The following is a 25,788-nucleotide window of genomic DNA, read 5'->3' on the forward strand; positions in this document are numbered from 1 at the left end:
GCATCGTGTACCCAATTGTTAAATAAAATTTTAATTAACAAAAAACTTGAAAGATTTATAGCCTCGCCAGGTCCAAAGACCAGCTGTCAGAAGCGAATCGATCTTGGGAATGTTTGTGGAAACTCCAGTCGGCTGTGGAAGGTTCGTAAAGTAAAATAAATGAATGGGTAATAAAATAACAAAACTCGCAAACTCAGTATTCAAACCTTTATTCTAATTCCCAGACAGCCGATGGTCACCAGTTCTCGAGTCGCCCTTCCAATGCTATTTTGTTGTCCTCTGTGTATTCTCATTTTTATATAGACAAGTACCTCTTAGTTTTATACATTATGTGGTCCTTATGGCTTTCCTAACTTTCTCTCTCTTACGTCCCTTTTAATATTTCTAATCCGTCTTTGTTTATCTCGTATTACTTTCCTCTTTTTCTTTAGGGTTGCTTTAAACCTCTTGATAATTTTGTCGTTTCGTTTTACTTTCGCGTTCTGTTGCTCATCAGGTTTGATGTGATATTTGTATTTCATCCATATTTACGTGTACATACCACATGCAGAATATGTTTTATTGTCCATTCTATTTGGTTTATAGACGCAACGTTTATTTGCTGCACGCGCATAAGATATTATTAAATGAGATGACATCCTAAAGTTTTTCTTAGACGCAGCTCATCCTCATGTTGAGCAAACTATTATTATTATTATTATTATTATTATTATTATTATTATTATTATTATTATTATTCAGAAGAGGAACCCTATTCATACGGAGAAAGCCCACCAGAGGGGCCACTGACTTGAAATTCAAGCTTCCAAAGACCATGGTACTCATTTAGAATGAAGGGAAATACGGGAAGAAGAGAATATTAAAAAAGGGAAAAAATAAGTTAACAAATAAATAAATAGATAAAAATGTAACTAAATTATTAAAATGCAGAGAGAATTGCATTAGGGTAGCAACGGACTGCATCTTCGCTTGAACTTCTGAAGTGTAGCCAAAAACAGAACAAAATTTTTCGTGTGTGTGTGTGTGTGTGTGGGCGTGGGCGTGGGTATGTATATAATTCAAAAGGTTCGTTGCCACTGAAAACCCCCAATCATCCCCAAATTACCAAGTCAGTACCCACTCCTTCAGCCACCAAAAAAATCGACCCCCGTTCAGCACTCGAACCAAATCCTCACCGAACATACCAATTACTTAACAACTGCGAACGCGCTGCTTATCAAAGAACACGCAAACACTCGGTTATGAGGAAGTCTCCAAGAGAGAGAGAGAGAGAGACAGAGACTCCTGATGACCTTGTGGGATGCCGTTTTCTGAAGGCCGGTTGGTTGGAAGGGTAACTGGCTTTTTCTCACGGGCTGGGCGAGATGTTCTCCAGCTGTCTTCGTATTGGTCACAGTGCGGTCTGTGCTGTCACGTATAGTTTCTTAGTACTGCGCAGCTAGTTTTTTTATATATATGTATATATATATATATATATATATATATATATATATATATATATATATATATATATATATATATATATATATATATATATATATATACATATATATATATATATATTATATATATATATATATATATATATATATATATATATATATATTTTTACATATATAAATATATGTATACACACACACACACACACACACACACACATATATATATATATATATATATATATATATATATATATATATATATATATACAGTATATATTAGCCTATATGGTAATTATTTGACTATAGTGTTTGCAGCAGGGTGAGAAAGTAGCGGGCTGGCAGTCTCATCCTAAAAACACTATCCGAGAATTGTTTAAAATGGAAGCATTTGTTACAGTACGTAGGTGGGAGAGTGACTGGTTTGTTGTAGAAGTGGGTTTTAGAAGAGGACGGGTTATGTTTCCATAGCTGTGCCCTATTTACAGTGATGGAGTCATCCAAGATGTCAGGGAAAGGAGATTACACAAAGGTATAAAACTGTTAGATAACAGAATGAGCCGTGATTGGAGACTGGCATGGTTGATTTTGTTGAGATCACTCGTTTGAGAAGTATTTAGAGAGAGAGAGAGAGAGAGAGAGAGAGAGAGAGAGAGAGAATCTGACACGGTACCAAGTTCCCAACTTGTCTACAAACAAACCATCTCTGAGCACAGTATTCCGATAATGTTAAATGAAATACGCACGATGTTCACAGCATTCCTTTCTCCCTCACTGATTTTCTCTGCATATTTAATCTTAATAAACCTTCACGATTTAAAAGAGGCTTCAGTCAAAGTAACTGCGTCAGACAAGGAAGAGCTCAGTGAGTTCGTTCGCTGACATCATCTGTGGCTTTGCGGCTCTTGGGTTGTACACTAAATCGGGAGTCCTCTTTGCATTTTTACAAGTTTCCTTAATTTCCAGTTTGTTGTCATTTCGTAAGAGTGCCAAGACTGAATAATATTCATATTCGTATGATTAAGAGTCAAATGCCTTCCATAGAGCGAAAAAGTGCAGTTTGGTCTATGTTACTGATAGCCATTTTTTTTTTTTTTTTGTCAGATTTTTTACGATCGCTGCGAAGAGTGTTATGACCATTAAGATAAATGCAGCTCCTTCCTGGTTGCATATTTAAACGTCGTGTGTGTGTGTGTGTGTGTGTGTGTGTGTGGCAGAGAGAGAGAGAGAGAGAGAGAGAGAGAGAGAGAGCACAGTGTTGTCAATATCAGTTTTAATGACAGAGCTGTAGTCATTAGAAGTTACTGCCTTGTATAAATTACATTATTTTCAAGACAGATCAACTGCACGAAGCAACTTCCTTCAAGAACGCAGAGAAGGAATGAAGGAAGGAAGATGAATTGATCCTGAGGTCTGAAGTGCAGCTAGAGGTACCCGTCAGTCATAGTTCTAATAGGAAGGGTCATAGGTCTAACCATGACATACATTTCATTTTGAAGGATCAGGATGTCACGAACAGAATGTTAAAGTGGTTGATGATACCATCAGTATATCATTGCATATCATAAAAAAATCGAAAATACTCATTCAAAAAACCTACAATAGTACTACTAATGATGTACCCAACACCAGGAGCTAAATTAAAAATCTCAGAAATTCTAACCTTGCGAGACTTGAACAAATTTCAGGTTTCCTTCGACAGCACAGCTGCTGCACAGTCACCCACAGCGAGAACAAGACGACAAAGAGCAATGAAGCTGCAATGCGGACTTGTATGAGAAAAATTCTGAATGACCAAGTTAACCCAAAGGCCTTATAAGATCTTTGGTTAACCAACAGTAGAAGTCCTCACTTTTTTTACTTTTAAGTTCATATAATTTTACCTTTGCTGTAATTTGAAGAAAAAATGATTTAAGTTAGCTCTTGCTCTCAAGAATATAAAGATTAAATGAAGAAAAGGAAGAGAAGGAGATTTCTATTTATAGCAACAGGCAGTGTCACTGTGTTCCAGGATTTGTGTCCTCAGTTTCCAGAGGTCTGAGTGTTGCCTACTTAAACTAATAACATCGAAATAGTCTGGTAGCCCTATCGGTTATGCAGTCTCACTATACAAGCAACATACACTATAACCAACTTCAGGGCAAGAGAACATGAAGTGACAAATCTTGACATCGTGTATTCTTAATAAATCAGCAGTTTCTTGAAATGACATCTTGCTGCTAGGGGAGGTTGTGTTTACGCTACAGTAAATCACCGACGTCCGGAAAGAACACACTGACGTCAGGTGTCGTCAGCAGAATGAGGAACACATTCCTCTGAGACCACTTGGTCTAATTGGCGAGACTAAAGAAGGAGAGGAAGTGAGATTAGGCCTTCCACTCAGGTGAGACATTTTGCTTTAAGAAAGAGTTATTTGTGACCTCAGAGCCACTTGCGTCACTACAGACCCTTTCCAGCCTGCCACTCTGAACACTAAAAGGATGACCAGAATATGAATACCCACCTGGAAACGGCATCCTCCCACCCTCACAAAAGATCTAATTTAGCCCTGACCGATGACCCCCATTATCTGGCTTAAGAGATGTGTCTAGCATGCTTGAGAGTGAAATTTGAACCATCCAGGTTCACGTGGTCATTAACAGTAGGGTTTGCAGGAGCGAACAGAATAATGGATGGCAAGTGGGGAAGGGTGTAATGAAAAGAAAACAGCAAAATATGGGATAAAAATGAGGGAAATTGGATAAATTGCGGAAGATTTACCAAAGCCAGCAGTTGGTCACAAGTATATTCTAGTAACCAGAATGGCAACTAGTGACAGCGGTAAGTCTTACTGTACAACAAAAATAAATCAGTTGAGTTAAGGTTGATTTGGAAGTGAGCCGAGACAGTCAGAATTGTCGTTGCTCACAGAATTTAGACAAGTAAATAAATAAGTAAAGGTTTGAGACTTCCGCAGAATGAGTAAAATTTTAAGGTTCCTTTGCCAGTTTTTCTCTGGTTCACATCGCGACTCAGCAATTGCTGATTTATTACATACTATTTTTATCTTGCTTTTTATCATTTCACATCAGGATTTTACCTTAGTTTTCTTTTGCTTGCTCATCAACTCTTTATTACGATGATTGACAGTGTTTAAGGGAGTCTGGCTAGGGAAGTGTATGGCCATTCGGTTGGGGCTAAGAAAATGGATCCTCTGACGAATAATAATATCAATACATATATATATATATATATATATATATATATATATATATATATATATATATATATATATATTAATATTAATAATATTGTTATTCACGTCTGCATATTGATTCAACGCATAAAAAGTGAAGTACTCAAATTGCGTTCCAAAAAGACATAATTACCGCTTGGATTTTCCCTGTGAACCTCACATGTTTTCACTAATAATAATAATAATAATAATAATAATAATAATAATATGTATGCACAAGTTTCCGAATTTCCTGAGGTTTATCACAAGCCAACAATGGCTTCCCATTGACTCCTGGCTCTTCACTTCATACTAATGCAAAAGTCTCCGTAGGGGGTTAGCACGGGATGCATTGCAGGCAATACGTAAGGTTCTTTGCAGCGTCCCCTGGGCCCTTGGCTTCAACCCTTTTCATTCCTTTCACTGTATCTCCATTCATATTTTCTTTCTTCCATCTTACTTTCCAACACCTCTCAACAACTGTTTCATAGTGCAACCACGAGGGTTTCAACCTGTTACAACTTTAAAACCTTTCTTCTCTCAGTTTCCCTTTCAGCGCTGTATGACCTTAAAGGTCCCAGCGCTTGGCCTTTGGCCATAATTTGATGTTTCATTCCATTCTTAATACAAAAGCCTAGATATCCCAAGACTAGTAGAAAAAATGCAAGAAGGAAAAAAGAGTGGAGTTAATCCTTAGGGAACGCCAATAAACTTACTTGGCTTCAGTCCTGGTCCTAGTACTATATAGCTAAACAATGTCAGCAAACGTACTCATGTGAATAATTAAAGCAACTAAATTCGCCCATTGTGCAACTAATGAGAAAAGTGACTCTCTTCATGACGTTGGACTCATCTGTGTGTTCTTTTGGTTCGCGTCTGAGCGATGTCAAATGATATCCGGTCACCTGCTTCGCTATTGTATTTAGATTTCATTGCGTATAATCTTATTTTGTTTTTGTTTTCAGTCCTCTCATGTGTGCTCGGTTGTTGACTGTGTGTGTGTGTGTGTGTGTGTGTGTGTGTGGGTGGGTGGGTGTCGGAGGGGGACGGGTAAGGGGAGAGTAGTAGCATCCGCGGACAACAAAGAAAACATACGGATAGAGAGAGCTCAGCATTTTTTTTTACTATGCGAAAACCACCAAATGATTAAAACTGATTATAGATTACTCTGTGTTTTACAAAAAGAAGCAAAGGACAGATTTTACAAAAAAACAAGAGAGAGAGAGAGAGAGAGAGAGAGAGAGAGAGACGTGCGCGTTGGGAGTTTTCTGCGTATGTGTTTTTCATTTGTTTGTTTCGCAACAACGATGGATAAAGTTCAGATGCATGTCAGTGTGTTTGAAATTCTGTGGGTTTTTCACTGTTTCTTAATTTTTAGTTTACTCTAGGAACTGAGAACCAATAAAATGTGATAAAGTACTGTAATCGCCGTTTGTCCACATGATTATACTCGCAATCAGTTCAGATGTATGGCGTCTTCTCAACAGACCGGGAAGACTGGGTTAACTTGTATCTGCCTCCCTACAGGAAGTAACATGGGTCTAGTACTAACCCGCAAGAACCCGTTAACGTTTAGATATATTATATCCTCGTCGAGGCTGTTAAATAGGAAGTATTATTATTGTCATTATTTTGCAGTCAGTCTGGCCTTGAGGCATTCACGACGATCATTAGCGCAGTGTGAGATCTCCCACGTTATCATTGCTCTTGGTATGAGGTCGTTAGACCTATGTGAGCATTTCACATGCAGTTGCAGAGCATAAATGTAAAATATTGTGCTGGTTTGTGGCCATACCAACCAGTCATACCTATATATTATTTATATGTGGCTTCACCCGTAGTTTGGTCTTGCAGTGATGTTCACAAACATAATGCTTATTTTTTAATATGCTTATTTTACCCGTCCAGATGTGCACTCGATCTTGCGCACCCGGTTGCTTACGAGCAGTCTTCTCTAATGTCCTCACGCCCGGCATTTTTTTTTTTTTTCAGTTTCCGCAAAGAAGTTGGATGAAGACCCAGATTTGCTTGGTGCCCTAAGCAGAGGGAAAATAGAGAAGATCATAGATTCATCCCTATTACGTCAAAAATGCTCAACCAAGTTTTGTTGTTGCTCGTGAGTTGGATGTGGGTCCTGTGGAATTTCAAGAATTTTACAGAATGTCTAAAGAAACTTTCAGTGATCTAGTTCGATTGATGGGCCCTAAGACTTTTAAGAAGGATAAAATTCACAGGAAAAAAGAAGCTTATTAATAATACTCGAGTAAGTACAACAGCTGGTTGATTCATCATGCACAATATATATATATATATATATATATATATATATATATATATATATATATATATATATATATATATATATATATATATATATATATATATATATATATAATACTTGCTCCAGTATAATCATCCTTTCTTTCTGTGTAACGTTGTTATTGGGAGACAGAATGAGTTATTATTAAAATTAAATAAAGTCTTTGCAGGACGTTGTGAATCTCATAATTGCATAAATGTTCCAGTAGGTCTACAATGCAACTGGTTGCACGGAACTACAATGTCAGTCGCCTTGATAAGAGGGATTCTAAACAAGAACCTAAAGAAACCGATGCAGTCGCAGTGCAACTGGTTGCCTGACGCTAAGTTAACAACTATTCTCTATTCGTCTGAAACAATATTATACCTCTCACCAAGTATGCCGTTCATTAAAAAAAAGGTACGTAATTATTATGTTACGGGAAATACCACCAGTGAATAGCATTTGTTAATTCCCATATCCAAGAAATCGATGCAGAGTCACCTTCCCCCTAGGCCTATCCCCCATGAAAAAAAGACGCCGAAATGACCATCATTCGACCATTCCTAATGTTAAATTTGTTATGGGTCTGTGGGGTGCTAATGGAAGCAATCACAGAACAGTGATCTATGAGGGGAACCGGCTGTCAGATGCATTTTGCAGACCTGTTGTGGGTTACAGCCTAGCCTAGGTTAGAGGCAGTTAGAGGATGCCCGAGTAGAGGTGCCCTGACTGTTGTAGGTTAGGCATGATTGTAGGATATTTGGGTAGAGTTGCCGTGTTGTTGTGAGGTTAGGTGCAGTCTGGCCGCTGTGTTGTGTGATTTGTGTTGTGTCGGCCTTGTTGTTTTAAAGTTATTATTGAGGGTGACCCAGGTTTTCTTGGTTTAACTTTTCGGACCCTGGACTATGAAGAATTAAGGTTTATCTACTTTTCTTGTCTTTTTTTCCATATAACTCCACAAGCTTTCCAGGCCTATATCAGAAAAGATTAGAGAAACTGAGAAAGGGCAGCGACATAAAAAAAAAAAAACTTTAGGCGGGGAGGGGATGTAGGCATGGTAGCAGGTGAACAAAGACAAGATTGTTGGTAAAACTGCAGGGGGTAGATGTGGCTAGTTTATATGGTTGTATTTGGAGGGAGATACCTTATCTCGGTATTTAGAGAAGGATGAAGTTAGACCATATAAGCACATCAGATGGAGACTATGCTTAAAGAGCCATTTTCAGATTGGGTGTCTTTGGTCTAGGAGATGATCAGCAGTATTCATCGGAGATGTTTCGCGATTTTGTAAATATTCTTCATTTTAAAATAACTCATTGGTTTGCAACGAAGCAAAGCTTACAGAAAAGTGACAACAAGTGTTGCAAAAATAGCGAGAGAAAGTAACTATCGCATTATCATTAACTTAGAGTCTTATTACCCGCTGTATGCCAGACTGATGCTATTTTTCTCAGCACATTGTACGTTGAATGCGTTCTACCATCTAGCCTACTATTCGCACGTTGTTGGTGAAAGAAAGGAAAAATAATGAAGTAGATGCAAAATACATGACAATAGAAACTCGGTTACAAGGCGTTGCACACTAGTTGAAAAGAGTTATCTGATTGCCATGTTACGATATTGAAACACGACACTGAAACTTGAAGCAAATGTGTTAGGTATGATGTTATTGACGCTATTACAAACACGCAGTAGCATTAGAAAAAAATTCAAATGAATACGACGAAGAGAAAAAGTAAATATTCGAGCCGGGAAAGAAGGTAAGGTAGAGACCAATACATCCATCACAAATTATAGGGCATTTGATATTATTACTTTTTTTTAGGGTTATTCAAATACTCTCCGTACCAGCAACCTGAAATTTTATTATCTTGGTGGAGAAATGTGCCTGTATGATGTTAATGTGAACTTTACGAATTGGTACATTTTTAAAAGCAACGGTACATCCCTTTAAAGCGAAATCTATCTGGGTGCTTTCAGTTCAAGATTGGGTAGAGTCGCTTTACTCAAGTTTTCCCAGTTTTATGGAACTAAAAGGTTTTTAGGCTCCCAGATTTTCATCGTTGGATTTTTCTTTCTGTGTTCAGGGAGGAACATTTCAAGACTTACTCATCTGGATTGATCTTCCATCGTTTCAATTGTAACATTATTTCAGATGCCTTGGGAACAGAGTTTCTTGAGTATACCCTTTTCAGTTTTCTATGGGTAGAGGACTCCCATTCCTAAGTTTTTTTTTTTCAAGGGAGGTGAACCAAGACCAACGAGAACCCGGCTGCTTTGACTTTTATTTTACTTGATTTCTTTATTTACTTATTTATGTATTATTGTGTATGATTTAGTAGCTTCCCTTTCGTGTTGAAGTTTAAGTTTTAGGATAATACCTTCCTTTCAGAATTCCAGTGAAAAATACACATTGGAACTAGGGTTTTGTCTGTCTACATTATTGTTTATGATAGGCATTAATTGGCACACCATTTTGTTTTGCCCGCCAAATTCCCGGTCATTTACTCAGTCAAACGTCTGCCAGCCATTTTTTTACTGTTGTGATGGTGTTTCCGTTGTTTTTTTTTCAGGATTTTTCCCTCCTCACTGTTTGATTTTATTTTTGTCTGGATTTGCATCAGGCGGCTTTTCATTGAATTTAGAACTCATTTCTTTTCACGGTCTCTTGAATGAGTTCTTTCCGCTGACCTTGAATTTTTTTCCTTCTCAGGTTTAACAGCTGACTGCCACTGAACCGCCATTCTTTCCTGTTTTTCCTTTACAGTTAATAAAAAAGTAAGTTATTGTGTGAATTGTTATGTGGATTCAGGCTCTGGTCGTATTTATTAGAAACAATATTTTAGAATTTTCAAATTTTTTATGCCCCAAGGAAATTGGGGAAACCTGCTTTGTTAGTTCCTCTATCTGATCCCTCATGAGGTAGAAACCTGAGATCCCAACAATCCATCCATCATCAAATATCCACCAAGGCGTGACAAGATGGCATCTCTCTCCATCCCTCACAGAACCTAGAATTCAGAAGCACAAGAACTGGGATAGTTCAAGGAACTATGGCCTGGTGCTCTCTCAGAAGAGTCAGACATCCAGAGATATTGACAGAATTTAGATGAAACTAATAAATCACCCAAGGTCCAGATCCAGGAATACCTCCTTTTTCTGAAAGGAGAATAGCAGGTAGCCATCCAAAATGGGTCTGAACTACTGAAGAGAGCTTACACAATTCTTCCAACACTCAGGAAAGACTGGTACTTCAGTGTCTGACAATTCAAGCAATATCAATGGTGCCAGTGCCCAGACTCCATTATGCCCACCAACCATACGCCTTCCTTAGGCATCTTGGTTTTCAACATTTGATGCATTTAATGTACAGTATTCATTAAATATTGGTTATTATTTTTCCCATGCCTACTGTGAAGTTACACTTAAAAGTGGGATGTAACCCTTTCCTATGGGCCAAATAATGCTTAGATCTAGAACTTCTACTTCATTGGGGGTTGCCAGTCTGTGAGATCGCACCAACCACCGGGAGCAGGGCTTGTCATTAGACTCTTACCTAGGTCGACTATTTCAATGTCATTAGACTTTTACCTAGGTCGACCACTTCAATCTCTGCAGTTAAGGAGGCATACCATCCATTCTCACCTTGCTTCATGTTTTACGAAGGATGGAAAATAAAGTCAAGCCACTCATTACTTATCCAATGATCATCCTTCCAGGGTAATGAAGGCAACGAGTGGAAAGAAACCTTTGTCAAGTTGTTCATTCCTCACACCGTTGGACTGGGAAAGTCTCCCCGAGGATTTTTGTGTTTGGAACCTCAAAAGTTCAAGAGAAGATGCGATGCATTACTACCCTAGAACAATACACCTTGTATTTTGATAATATATTTATATGTTTAACTATTTATTTATGAAATTTATTAATTTTTATTATTTTATTTTCTAATAACTGATCTCTTCTGTATTTCCCATTATCTTCTGGCAGTTCTTTCTAATGAACACAATATTCTTAGGAAGCTTGAATTTCAAGTCAGTGGCCCCTGTGGTGGACTTGTTCTGTATGAATAAGGTTCAGCTTCTGAATAATAATAATAATAATAATAATAATAATAATAATAATAATAATAATAATAACAATAATAATAATAATAATAATAATAATAATAATAATAATAATAATAATAACTAATAGGGCTGAGGTATGAGTTAGTTCTAGGTAATTGCTTCCGGAAACCCCCACCCAACAGCAAGGTCAGTTTCTGAAGACTTTTTTTGTTCTCTCTTTCATATAATATCTTCAAGTCATTTCGGTTTTGTCTACACACATGAATCCCATTAAGTTGAAATGTGTTTCAGGTGAAGTGTTATTGTAGTGCTTAGATATTTTTTTATCTTATTCTAGTCAGTGAGATAATCACAAAACCCTCATCAGCATCTGGGCCTTGAAATATGGTTCTGACTGGTCAATGCAGTCTTTGTGAGACTCTTCAAGACCAGTCAGCCACCTTGAGATATATTAGGCTATGCTAGTTTAAGTTTAATCTCAATTAGGCAAATTTCTTTGGGTTATAGTTGTTACCAGGATTTAATATGGCTTAGAATTAATTTCTGTGCTTTAACTTTTTCCCCCTCGTAGTTTTTAATAATTCCAAAAATTTTGTAGTTGTGTTATTACTACTGTTAGTTAGTTAGTTATAAATGATTTGTTTAACCAGACCTCTGAACTCTTTTAGGGTTCTTCTCGGGCTGGGAAAAAAAAGGGGGGAAAGAGTACATAAAAAATTAAGTAGTTAAATAAATAAATAAATAAAAAAGGGGGGGAATTAAAAAAAAAATCAAGAGGGAAAGAGAAAAAAAAATGGAGAGAAAAAAGGGGGAAGATTATATTTTACTTATCAATTTAATTTTTGTTTAAGAAGAGAATGATATTATTAATTGAAAAGTTATTACCTTCTGTACCGACTTTACTTCCACTGTATATATTTTTATCTTCTACATTCAAGCTCAGCGCTGAAGAAAATGTTTTGTTTTTACTTTGCAATTAAGGCGTAAGTGAAATGGTGGTCTTTTGATACTGGCACGTTATTTTTTTTATATTGCTTTCATTACAAGGTTCCTTCTGGTTATTATGTATATACCATAATAACTTTACTTGGGCACACAATCTTCCCTTGAATTACCACATCAAATGACTTTCATTTGTATAAGGAAATGTAGGAATTAATATTTCTTCAGCTCCACTGTCAAAAAGGTGCTACTGATGTTTAATCTTTTAAGTTATGGAATGACATTTACAGTGGGAAAAGAGGAGTGCACTAGTCCTAGTAAGACTTGTCTTACTATAAAGAAAAAAGTATTCTCTCCCTAGAATTATAACTCAAGGCAAAAAGAAATAAAGAAAATTCAAATGTCTGGATTCCCTGTTGAAACTTTATTACATAGAAAGCTTAGATTACAAAGTATAGTGTATTGACAGTACAAAAGATTGAAAGGTACATGAGCTTGATCAAGCCACATTACAATCTGGTAACACGAAACCATACAACTAATAATTATAATGACACCTTACACACAGAATTACATCTGTACAACTCATAAATATCATGACATAAAAGATACACCTTCTGTACAATTCATAAATATGTCCAAAAAGAAATGTACATCCCTGAGCGCAAGAGCATAGGAGGACCTGAGGGTAATAGGATGACGATCAAAGATAAAGTCAGTAGTCTAAAGGGAGAGGGAAGGAAGTGACGAGGATTGCTCACCTACTCTTGAAGGTTGTGTCGTAAATCGTAAGGCCATTTTCTCACTATTTTTCTGTACATCAATTTACAAAAAGTAAATGTACTGAAATGCATAACTTATTTTCAATGCTGAACACCAAAATGATTCCTTTCAGAAATTATACACACAGGTAGACTACTGACTATAGCTAAGTGGTCACTTTTGTAGGCACAGATACATTGGTCCCCCAACACTCCAGGCCCATATAAAGTTGCCGAATCACAAGTCAGTTGATTAAGCTTCACAGTTTCGCTTAATTACAGCAAAGGAAAGCAAGGGTAAAGAGTCGTGATTAATTCACTGATTAAAGACCGGAACTGAATGAGGACAGAGAATCACCAAAAGAAGAACGATAAAGCAAAAAGGTGGCAGTGGTTGACCCCAAAAAAGAATGAACGAAAAGAATCTTAACAGATTCTAGTCACATGGGCTTCTACAGGTACAAAGTTATGATGTTAGTTGGGCCTTTTCATTGAAGTGATCCAAGCACCGAAGTGTAGTAGCAGTATTGAAAAGAAAAAAAAAGAGCTTCCTCTGAAAAGGCTAAATCTAAAATCTAAAGTATAACATCCATTAACAGTCTACAGTACATACAAACACTAATGTTCATCTCATGGGTTTGTGAAAGGGCTCATTTGTACAAACTTGGTAGCTAGTGACTAGAGGCACTTTCATGCCAAAGCTTATGAAAATGTGTAGAAATACAGGGAAATTCAACATAAAATATACTATAGGCAATGACACACAACACAAATAACATACTGCAACTTGAAACTAAAATACTAACATACATAAGTTTTGAACATACACAGAAAGTGGAAAACTCCTTTGTGGGGAATAATTAATTATCTGTCAGGGTTATGATACAAGAAAAAGTACATATACATTTGGAAAAAAAAAAAAAATATTTGGAATAAACAACATGCATCAGGTACACATCAGGCTCTTGAATTCTAACTCACTCTCCAAACTTCCATATCACACTCAATCATGAAAGATGATATTAAGAGCAGTGAAGCTTATGTAATTCAGTAATACAGTATAACTTAGAAAAAAAAATACTTCAAAGCATCACTGCAACTGTAAATATAAAGGGGGCTTACCTCAACAAGGACAAGGACGAGATTTCGCTACAACGACAGTAGCTCTAGAGACTCGAAATTAAACCCTGAACTAATGGATATTAAATATCCATTGGCAAGAAACCTAAATTTGAAAAAAGGGTATCAACTGGATGAAAAATTACCTTTTTGCCATTAAAAAGTATAAGGAATAAATGGGGTAATGAGCACACACGAATCCATACGAGGAAACTCGAAAACACAGGATACCCCAGAAATGGGGAGCGAAAATTGGAGGTGACAGTGAGGCCAGAGGAGAGAGAAGAGATGACTAAAACCTCAAGAGAAAATGCTGCAAACAAATGACTTACAACTAGGCGATCGAACTACACAAAACAATGAGGAAAATTCAAGTCCACTTCCCATAACATTCTTAAAAAAATAGCACTTCATTATGTTGGTTCCATAATTCTGCACATTTTCACTATATAAAAAATACTGTATTACATTACTCATATCCAGTACTTCAGTAAATCAAACTATCAATGAACAGAAATGAACTCCAAAGCCTTGAAGTACAGAAACGTAGTAGCAGTACTCTAACAGTAGTTGTATTCACCTTTTACAGATTAAAAGATAACTTGGTTATTCATATAAAGAATTTACAAAATTAACCTTCCTGAGGTCAATAATTCTAAACACAATAGACAAAGTATGACTGAAAACTCTGTAAGGTTCCCATAATTATGTTTACCATTTGCTACTACAATTCAAGTACCATCTTATAAGATTGTTACAGTAAAATTCAATTAATGAAATGTACATAATGTTTCAGTACAACTGGTTACCTGAAAAAGTACTTGGTAAATAACTTTATACAACAACTGGCTCTGTGGAAATAAGGCTATGGACAATTTTATGAATATTGCACAATACATAAAAATTAAAAATTAATGTGATCTAATGTACATATTTTATATCTTATGGATATATGAACACATTCTAAAACCCAGAAGAAATAATCACTATCATTCAAATGTTATGGCCAAGAATGTTCGATCCCAAATAAAATAATCTGTGCTAAAAATTATGGAATTTTACTAAAAAAATTTATTGAATTACATTTATAATAATGAAGTGAGCTATATATGAAGGCATAGGAAAAAATGAACTAATTACATATACAAAAACCCTTGACCTAATAAATTCCTCTCAATGGTCTTTCATATAGTTAGGACTATACTTCATCAATCTTAAAAAAGCAACGTACAACACAGTGAATGAACAGTGTTTGAGAACAATAGTTCCACTATGCTGAGCAACCTTTAAAAACCTAAGCTAATGACAAAACAAGATATGTATTTCATGAGCGGAGGTACAAATGAAATTTGATATCAACTGAAACTTCATAAAGAAAAGTTTCACAAACTATTTTGTATGGCACAGTGTAAAACAATTTGGCTGACAAAAATCTCTGCATTATCCCTTTGAACTTGCTAGCACCAAAAGAAAGGGTCTGGTATTCTACAATTCACTAAACCAATACATAACAGATACAGTATTCTCATACCTCATTGCATACATATGGCCAATCCAGGTTGAATTTACTGAAGCCTGGTGTATCCAAGTTTATCAACAAATTACTGTAATAGGATTAGTTTAATTTGTGAAGGACTTTATGGCACAATTACACTTGAATAAAAAAATAAAAAAAGGAAGAAAATTTTGCCTCAAAAGACAAGTCGATGGAACATTTGTGCATCTAGACAATAATGGAAAACTGTCCCATTCATTGAAATATCAAGTGTGAGAAAATCTACATGGTCTCTGGATCACATCAGAAATAAACTGAGTTGTACTACAGAGGCACTAGTTCAGATTCAGAACAGGTAAAAACTTAACACAGTAGTATTTCATAACAATATAAATCATATAGCATATTTAAAATTTTCCTTTCATGAGGAAACCTAAAGTTAGCTAATGTCCGTGTCCTTACTGAAAACAAACAAAAGATTCACTGAACATCATGAAAAATGTATGTAGTCTTTAAGCACAGGAAAATAATATAGATTTTAAATTAACAAAGTCTGTTTCGTTAATATACGTGTTAAAATAGTTACTCATGCAATTTTTCATTGCAATGGCGACACAAATCACAACTGCACTTTAGTGCACATGAGCTGAAACATTCATACCACACACACGGCATTAATGCCATTTATTTCAACATCTGACTTACAATGGTTGTGGATAGAAAGTTTCCCAAAGGAAGTGGAAAAGTCTTGGCATAAACTCCAATGTAGGGCACTTGAAAGCGTCAAAAGATTTGTTACACTGAACTGGTGACAAATTTATAAGCTGTTATACCTACAGAAGTGTGTATGGGGTGTGAAAGTGTTTGGCCTCAAATCTTGCCTAAGGCATTCTCATTTTGAGTAGGAAAACTTGTTACATACTGCAGCTTGCCTGCAATCGAAGGTAATTATGTATTCAGATCCCACCCACATCTATTATCATCATCATTAACGATTCTACCTAAGATTTCCCCCTGACCAGGTTACACGAAATGAGTTCTCTGTTGCCTTCTACAGTATGCACTTGCATAAGTCAGATAAACATTGTAAATCAAAAGCTGGATCTGTAATAAACTGGAAATTGACATTCTTCCACATATAGTCTCATGTTGTATACTGTCGTAGGAGTCCTTTTCTAGAGCACTGTTGTTAAACGCGACAGCAGTATTCCGCTGTATTTGTTTTATAGTCTTCTTTATTTTCTTTATAATTTTCTTTTATTCTGCATGTGGACTATCTGTCAAAGGACATAAGTAAACACCTGAAATGTTACCTTTATAATTCAGTTAGTTTGATAATTCATTTGCAGCCTTGTTGATATAACAGCTTCCTCAGTGCATACTTGCTACACAACCCAAATAAAGGCAAACAAGATTACAAGCAAGACACAAGACCTACTAATCCAGGAGCCACTCAGAATCCAGCATGAAATTACATACCAACTAAGATCTCACTACTCTGGACTGATATTGCAAAATCCACCTTAGAAAAAAAAATTTCTACTGGTATATAGGAAAATTACTGTATACTGAAAATTGAAGACGATGCATGCTAAATGCAGCAAAATACTGCCATCACATTTAACATTAGTGCTCTCCAAGATGGGCTCTTACTGTGATACACAAACCTACATTCACATTACCCTCCCACCACCAGGGATGACGATATTGTATAGTATTCACTAATATAAGATAAGATTCAGTATATAGAAAAAAATATACAAAATCAGAGTTCACAAATTCCTGACCACAATACAAAGGTAGCTCCTCAGCTTGTCAGATTTCAGCTGATAAAAATTTTTCATCAGGTACATTATGGTGATGGATTTTTTGATGGTGACCTTTACAGACTTGATGCACTTTGCAAATAAATTTAAACAGTGATAAATAAAACACCCTTTTAACTAACCACCTGCAACTGGATGAAAAAAGTTACTGGAGACAATGAGCATGAAGAGGCAGTAGGAACTGAGCATAGGTAGCGTCCATTACTACTACTGATGTTATCGCAATAACATCCAACAATAAAGTTATGGGGTCACTTTAGTGCTTCTTTTTTGTTACCTGTTATGAAGAACGAGACAATTTATTTTATTTTTTATTTTTTTATTTATACACACTACTACTGAATAAATCTGTGGTGTCAAGGAAAAGCAAATGGAAAAAGTGCTAAAAAAACTTAGGAAAATGCTGCTCAATTTTCAAAGAGCATTGCTCAGTTTCATAAACAGTGAAAAATATGGAACATAAGGCTGAAGTCCTACGACACAGATGCTTCCACTCTTGCCAAGTGGATTGTGACTGCTGTCATCATTACTATCATCTTGGACATAACAATATGGATAATTATACATCTATTGCAAATAATGATAATTATAATACCTCCTTATGGAGAAGAGTGGCTTTTGGTCTGACCCCCACACTTAGTACTAAAGCTCAATTCCTACTGCACATTTAGTTACTATTCTTTATTAAATGAAGTCTGATAAGTATGTCAACAAGGAAAATATTTTGCCTTTCCACTCTGTTGACATTTAAAAAATTTTCAAAACTACAGCTGCTGTTTAATATACACATTTGGATATTTGTTAAAAGCTTAGGACACTGACTCTTTTCTATAGAATTAAACCCACCAAACACACAATTATAACCTTTAACGCATCCCATAAAAGGCCTTCTGGCTTTGCCCTAATCCAACTTTGCAATTTTTACTTGTATTTCATAGTTTAGTATTTTGAACTTTGATTTTGTATACATTATGCTTGTCATTATTTCATAACTTCTGCTCGCTTTGTCCCTCTCTCTTGCATATACAATTGACTATATGCTGTAAACAGAAAAATCTGTGACATTATATACAGCACACCTGTATATATAAAAACAACACAATGCAAGCATATCTATATAGTATATACATACACACAGTGATTGAATATTGACATTTTGTTAATCCAACCATCAAAGATACATACAAACCTAAAATTGCAAAAAATGACAATGAAACTGTAGCCAAAATACCACTGAAAATATTTAAAAGGCTATATTAACTGTCTTTTACAGCAAGCACAGGGGTAATGTCAAAACTTCAAATACTAATATAAAACGTTCATATCCCTGTTACAATTTCAAAAACAAGAACTGGAAGGAAACTGCATGTAACAATGACTAATACATGAAAACTTTTACGGTTCCTTACCACAAGTCATCCTCCTTTGCTCTGTTACCTTCATGACAAAACGTCATAAGTACAACAAATCTGATATATGGTTTTTAAATGTCCATTTATCAATGCAAGACATTAAAAATGAGATTAAAGAAAACACATGACACACAGATAACCATAATAATCTAACTTGAAGTAAAAAGAAAAGTGACAAAATGACAAAAACAGTAGATTGCAGCATAGCACTGAAATGCCACTTGGTAGCATCATCAGTCTACTGTGTTTGTCATCTTCTTGGATGTTCCCAAAACACAAAAGATGAAAATAACCAGGAATACGAGAATGAACTATAAAGTGATAGGTATCTTTGGAATCTTTTGACAGAGGTCTCATAATTTTTCATAAAGCACTACAGTATCAGTATTCAAATATCATAGGAAAATATTTCTTGAGCATAGAGCAGTATGGCCCAATTACATAGCAGGAGGCATTTCTGGCGGGCTTGTATTCGTCTAGATTTCCACCGATAAAAAAAACTGACCTGTTTAAATCTGACCTTTTCTTTGCCAAAATTCTATGAATTTGAAACCTGCAGCCTCAAAGAAATGCAACTCTAAAATGTTATTGGCTCATCTTGCTGCAGGAGTATCTAATCTCTAGACAATAAGATTATACTGTACACCAAACCTTAAATATCATAAGCCTGAATTTTCCTTTTGAAAGCAATTCATCCAAGACTTCCATGAGTTTCAGCACTGAAGACCTTTACATTAGAACTGCAGCATCAGCTATAACTATGAGTTATTTCATAATAACCCAAAGCCTTTTACTATTAACAATCGTGGTTGGAAAATTATCCAATAACCCTAAATATCACTGTTTTATTGATCATTTCCTCTCAGGAGGCAAACTCCTGCTAATGTCAATAATAGAATTTTGGTAGTGTATTAATAATAACTAAATACTGCCCTAGTCCTTGATAAATTTAATCATATTTAGGGTTCTTGGTTTTTCAAACATGTCTGCCAACAGCCATCCATTTTATATATAATATTATGCCTCTTGTGCAAATTCACTCTAGCAGTCATCCAAACTTGACACACCACACACACTCTGGATGAAGTTCACTTTTTTTACCCAGTCTACCTATAGTGCAGGTACCTAATTTCACTACTGACTATCACAGTAAGTGCTGCAAAATTTCAAACTGTTCTGTGATTTGTAGTTTTATGCTACTGCTGGAATTAAGTACCAAACCTGAAAACAGTCAGTTTCTGTCAGTATATAAAAAAAAGGCCAAAACCCTTATTTAGACATTCAGCTTAAGAGTAATCTATGAAGTAGTTGGAGTGAGTAAAGCTAAGAGGTTTGTCAAGGCACAAATATGAATAAGACATTGTGTGTCGAATTAAGCGATATATATACAACTACTGTATAGGTCCTCCTGTTATGCATTCAATGTCTATATAAACTTGAAACTTCACCGAAACAATAACAAATTTATCTGAAATGTCAGTCTTTACAGCAAAACAAAATCATAATTCACTGTCATATGAGAGAAGACTTAGGCCATCTAGGCACTGAAAGCATTAAGTGCATTCCAAATGCAGTGAAACTGACCATATCTTTTATCACCATGCCTGAAATCACAAAATAAAAAGATAAAACATCAAGCCTCACTGTAATGGCTTTCATTTTTAATATTGTTTAGCCTGGGATATTTGCCTGAAAATAATCACACTACTTTTGCTCTATATGAGGGTTAATTTGTTGATTTCTTTAATTATCAATGTACCCCTTTTGGAGCAAAATCCCTGTCTAATTGGAAAAAGAGCTATGTATGCGACATTCATATGTTACGTTGAACTGCCTCTATGTCTAGTACTGTGATTTTTTTTTTTTTGCTGTAGCTTATTTTCTAACTTTCTTTAGCCTCTAATTTGTATTTTCAAGTTTTGTAACCCTTTAGCCTCTGATTTCAAGACTGCATATACAGCAGATGTGAAATTGTTTGTTTTTTATTTGTTCTCCTGCCTAGTTTTATCTCTTCTAAGCATTTCCACTGTACACTACCTGATAAGCAATTTCATCCACTGGACACTGAAGTACAGCCATTTCACAAGAGACCACAATAACCCAATATCACAGATACAGTGAGTAAGTTAAGTTACATCACTGTCATTTACTAATAAGACCAGAGCAGTGTTCTCAAGTGTCATTCACTTCTTTCAAGGTCCTGATTCCCTAAGTATGGATGCCAGAGAGGAACTGTTAGGAATCATGGACTAGATGATGTGTCTCATTCTATATACTGTATATATATATATACTGTGTATATATATATATATATATATATATATATATATATATATATATATATATATATATATATATATATATATATATATATATATATATATATATATATAATATATATATATATATATATATATATATATATATATATATAATGTATGTACTGTAATTAGGAACACCTCCCTTCCAGTACATGAAAATAAGATAATAGGAAATTATAACATAAACCAACTACATGGAGAGCCCATGAGCCCAATTTTTCCAGGTAGAGGTCAAGTAACAGCACCAGTCTTGACATAGACATAAACATCTTGGCTTAACAAGTGGTTAGAAATTACACACAATATGTGCAGCAACTGCAAATATACAGTGAGTAAATACATGCAATGCATTTACATGTATACTAGATTTTTTAAATAAAGTTTTCCTTCAAGACACGAACAGGACCCAAATCAAAGCCTTCAAGTCGCAAGTCACCAGCTCAGTAGAGTGGGGTAAAAAAATGTTACGCTGTACAAATATGATCGTATATTTCTTTAACTGATTGGATTTTTTTGGAATTTGCAAATAAAAACCAGAATCTTGCAATGTCTACAATATGACTCAAGTTTCAAGGCGCCCACAAGCCATTGTTCTTTTCTCTATCAGCAAGAGTGGTAGGCATATGATGAGGCCCAAGATGCAAAGAATTTCTATACCCATTCTTGACTAAAAAATTACGTGAACAGAATATAGCATAGTTTAGATTAGTAAAACATTGTCCCTTGTAATTTGATATTTCAGGCCTTATTTCAGAAACTATTTTTAAACACTGACATTTGAAATTAAGAGGATTTTCTATGACCAAGTTGAAATGACTCAGACAGTTAGGTCAGCAGGGTGGTGGATTCTCGCACCTGAAGACACTAGTTCAAGCCCTAAGGGGCCCTGTCATCAAGACTTTGGAAGTTAATCTTCCTGTAGGGGCAAACCCCCTGGTAAAAGAGGGAGTGTTGAGGATGGGGTTAACATCCCAAACTTGTAAATTTATGTATTACAATAGTACAATACATACATTTCTTTCACACAAACCTATCATTCACATGTGCCAATATTTCAGCCTGAAATGTTCCCAGGAAAAACAGATATTATAACAAAAACCTATTATACTGAAAAAAAAATTACTATTAACAGAATTAACAGATCTCAGAGTACAAGCAAAAATTGATTCCTTAGAAATAGGTATAATTAGAGATACTATCAGCAGTAATTGAGACACTAATTAAGAATAAAAAATTAGATGAAAAATAAAATAATCCATGTAGATTGACCAAACCAATACTACAAAGGTACACTCAGAAAGCCCCACAAAGCATTTACCAAGAAACAGAGCAATGCAAAACATATGTGGTATACGTGTTCTTAGTTAGATTAAAGAAATGGAAGTTTTCAGAGTGAATGTGAACTGACTTCTGAAGCCAGATTACAGAAATGGAAGTTTTCAGAGTAAATGGGAACTGACTTCTGAGTTTTAATTAGATAACTTGTAGTGTCCATAAAAATAAAAAGTCACCTTCTTACTTACAAAGAGCACTTTGTGTGAAAAAGAGTGGAAATAAATTATTTTACATGAGAGAAAACTGAAAATGATTCCGTAATCAACGCACATTGCAATCCTCCATGCAATACACACACCTAAGGATTGTGAAAATAGAGCTATGAACACCACTGCAGGACCACATAAAGTGAGTCTATTGGCAAAGACGTGTCTGAGGACCGACACTGCAGTCCTTTTCTCCAGACAAAATACTGGTGATCCTGGGAACATTTTGAGAAACAAATACAGTAGAGGCATATGTATGATTAATTTGGTTATGATGAAAAAACACCAGGTTATTCTTAGCATCGGATGCGTCTGTGTCACAGTGCAGCCCAAAAGCCACCAGTGAAGGAAAGAAAGAAAGATCTATGACCATCCTACACACCCAGATGCAGAGCATGGCAGTATAGCCTTCCTGATATCAGTGTCTGGGTTAAGCCTTATATGTCAAATATCCAAAGCAGTAGATTTATGTCGGGGTCAAGAACAAATTTCATACTGTACAAGAAAGTACTTATTGTTCTGTCACCTTTTGGTACTGCATTTGTGAGGGAATGTGTATCCAAGAACATATATGCTGTAATTTCACAACCCATTACTATAGCTGAGCCAAATGAAAGTGGTGTATGAGAGAAGCTCTCATGTCAGTGCATTGTATCGGCATAAAAAAATTTCGGACATCGTACCTTAAAGACCACTCACTGAAGATACAAGCGAACAATCTGACCAGCTTAGTACCTGTGGATTAACTGATTTAGCATGTCAGACAAAATAAATTTTGTTCTTTATAGTTTTAGTTCTTAGTATACGGGAATTATTTGCAATCACTTTAAAGTTTTAAGTATATTTCTCTTCCCTCATGATAAGCTAGTTCTCTCTCTCAAAATATAAATGTAGATATATATATATATATATATATATATATATATATATATATATATATATATATATATATATATATATATATATATATATATATATATATATATATATATATATACATAATTAAAGACAAAGAAACAATCCTATGAAGAAGTTATCTGGGTCATAAGGAGAAATGTATTTTTGAATGAAGAAGACACTTTTAATCTATTAATGCACTCCCTGTGTGGCTCTGATTGACCTGGGATCATAATTCAGGACTTCTCTAAACTGCGCTCTCCAGGTAAAATGACCAAAATCTGTAGATTTTGACATGTGATACATTCAGTCTCTCACGCACCACTTTTGTTTGGCTCAATTATAGTGATTAGTCTTACAGTTGATACATCTGAGCTACATTGGATATGGTCGCTGACTCAGTTTTCTAAGCGCTTTCCTTGATGGAATGCTAGAGCTCTTATTAAAAACTGAAGATGGATGTCCCAAGCTGTAATGTACTTTTTTCATGTGCCATAAAAATACTGAATTCACATTCATCATCAGCTAATACAGTATTTATTTTCATAAGTCACAGATTATTGTGGAACATTCTAGCAATATCATAACACTAACACCTATCATATTTTGTCAACTTCAAGTACTGTAAGATTAAGCATTTCCATTATTTCTACAAGAATTCTCTCAACAATCCATATCATATTTTCAAATTAATCTTGGATTACATCACCTCATTCTTTAATCTTTTGTATAACTATCTCATTATAGTTTTATATGTACATATTAACTAATGCACTACTTAAAATCTTGAAAAGCCTGACCCAAAGGAATACATGAGTTGGAGTTTGTGAAAGCATTTAGGACATACATATTTAGTTAAAGGTACTATAGGCTACATCTACAAGTGTAGAAAGGAGCACAGATTGCATGTACATGTATATCCATGAATCTAGATAAGAGAATTAGAATACCAAGTACATATACACTTTGTATGTACAGAATAATGTGAAAAATCATAGGTAAAATATGAAGTAAATGATATAAGCTATAGTAAAGCAAAACAAAATATTAGAGAATTGTAAGGATAGAAGAAAATTGGCAAAGCGAGAGAAAAACAGAGTGATGCAACAGTGTAAATAATTTATTATACAGATTACAAACATCAAGCATACAGACACAAGAAAAGAGTGAAGTCTACAAATATGGTATGAAAATATGAAGACCAGGTAGTGGTTTAAGGCATTGAGATAGACTGTTTTACTTGCACAAACATATGCAGACAATATAATTACAGTGTTATGTGTGTGAGTTTGCTTTACAACAAACACATACATACATACACGTCTTTGTAATTTATCTAAATGTGAATATAAAAACATTCTAAAGAGCATCAGATCAGACTCATTACTACTTATTTCACTAAAGTGTTTCATCAAATCTGCTCGGCCAATGTGTTCAGAAATGAGTTTCTAACAGCTCCTAACAAAATGGTTTTCATAAATGGTTCCTTGATTATATTATGCAACTCAATTCTACTATTTTACTTCATCAGATTAAAAGGAATATGGTTTATAAGTAAGACTGAAAGGCTGTTATTGTATCATGACAATTGTTCTACAACACTTTTATGATTATTAACTCTAAGGCAGCGAAGTTATCGTGTGCCATTTTGTGTCAAGGCATTTCCAATGGAACAAGGCAAACAGTACCCTTAGTACTGTATACACAAATGAATGCAGCGCCAAAAGAGGTTAATCAATGAAAAACTAAATAAAATACTGTATAAAGAGACTAAGATGTCTCTCATTTTTCTTCACTGCTACAAAAACATTTCCAATTCCACAAACGTATTTCCACTTCACTTCACTGACCAGTTGACAGCCAATTAAAGTTTGGGGTTACTGACTAAAGGTGAATTCTGAGCTGTTACTGGTACAGTATTACAATGAAATCATTGCAGCAATCACCAGAACAGCCTAATGCTATTCTTGTAATATAAAAAGGATCCTTGTAATATAAAAAGGATCCTACATTAAGAAGGCATCTATAAAATGACCAACAAAAGTAATGTGAGAGGAAAAATTACATTTTTATGATATAATAAAGTTTTATATATACTTAACAAGCAATTGCATAGCTACCAGCTTCCTACCATGGCAGGCCAAAAATTCAAATTTTGCAGTGGTGCCACCATCACTAGTGTAGGTGACAGGGTCCCGCCCACCATCAGGACTGACAGGTACACCTCCGCAGGAAACATCAATTTGTTTGAGCCAAAATATCCATCTGTGGGGAAGGAGGGAGGGCTCTGATTATGTAAATGCTTGGTAAGTATATATAAAACTTTATTTTATCACAAAAATGAAAATGAAAGTGCCTGTCCAGTCCAACAGCATTGTGTCCGTCGTCCATGCAAAAAAGAGGAAGACGGTTGTTTTTTGACGTAGCGAAGAGATCTATGGAGGGCTTGGCC

General features: G+C 35.2%; 2 long non-coding RNA genes across 2 annotated transcripts in view; one reads left to right on the forward strand and one right to left on the reverse strand.

The window, feature by feature from the left end:
• LOC136836938 (uncharacterized) overlaps positions 1-7,984 on the forward strand; it is a 235,111-nt gene extending 227,127 nt beyond the window's left edge. Inside the window, exons 3-4 of the long non-coding RNA XR_010852509.1 lie at positions 6,646-6,916; positions 7,179-7,984. This is a non-coding gene — a long non-coding RNA (uncharacterized lncRNA). The remainder of the gene's footprint in view (positions 1-6,645; positions 6,917-7,178) is intronic.
• A 4,383-nt stretch (positions 7,985-12,367) lies between these two features.
• LOC136836961 (uncharacterized) lies at positions 12,368-20,863 on the reverse strand. Its single transcript, XR_010852516.1, has 2 exons — positions 20,088-20,863; positions 12,368-19,798 (listed from the first exon to the last, which is right to left on the reverse strand). It is a non-coding gene; the product is annotated as an uncharacterized lncRNA (long non-coding RNA).
• Positions 20,864-25,788: the final 4,925 nt, after the last annotated feature.

This window comes from Macrobrachium rosenbergii, chromosome 57, assembly GCF_040412425.1.
Source record: "Macrobrachium rosenbergii isolate ZJJX-2024 chromosome 57, ASM4041242v1, whole genome shotgun sequence".
NCBI classification, from domain to species: Eukaryota; Metazoa; Arthropoda; class Malacostraca; order Decapoda; family Palaemonidae; genus Macrobrachium; species Macrobrachium rosenbergii.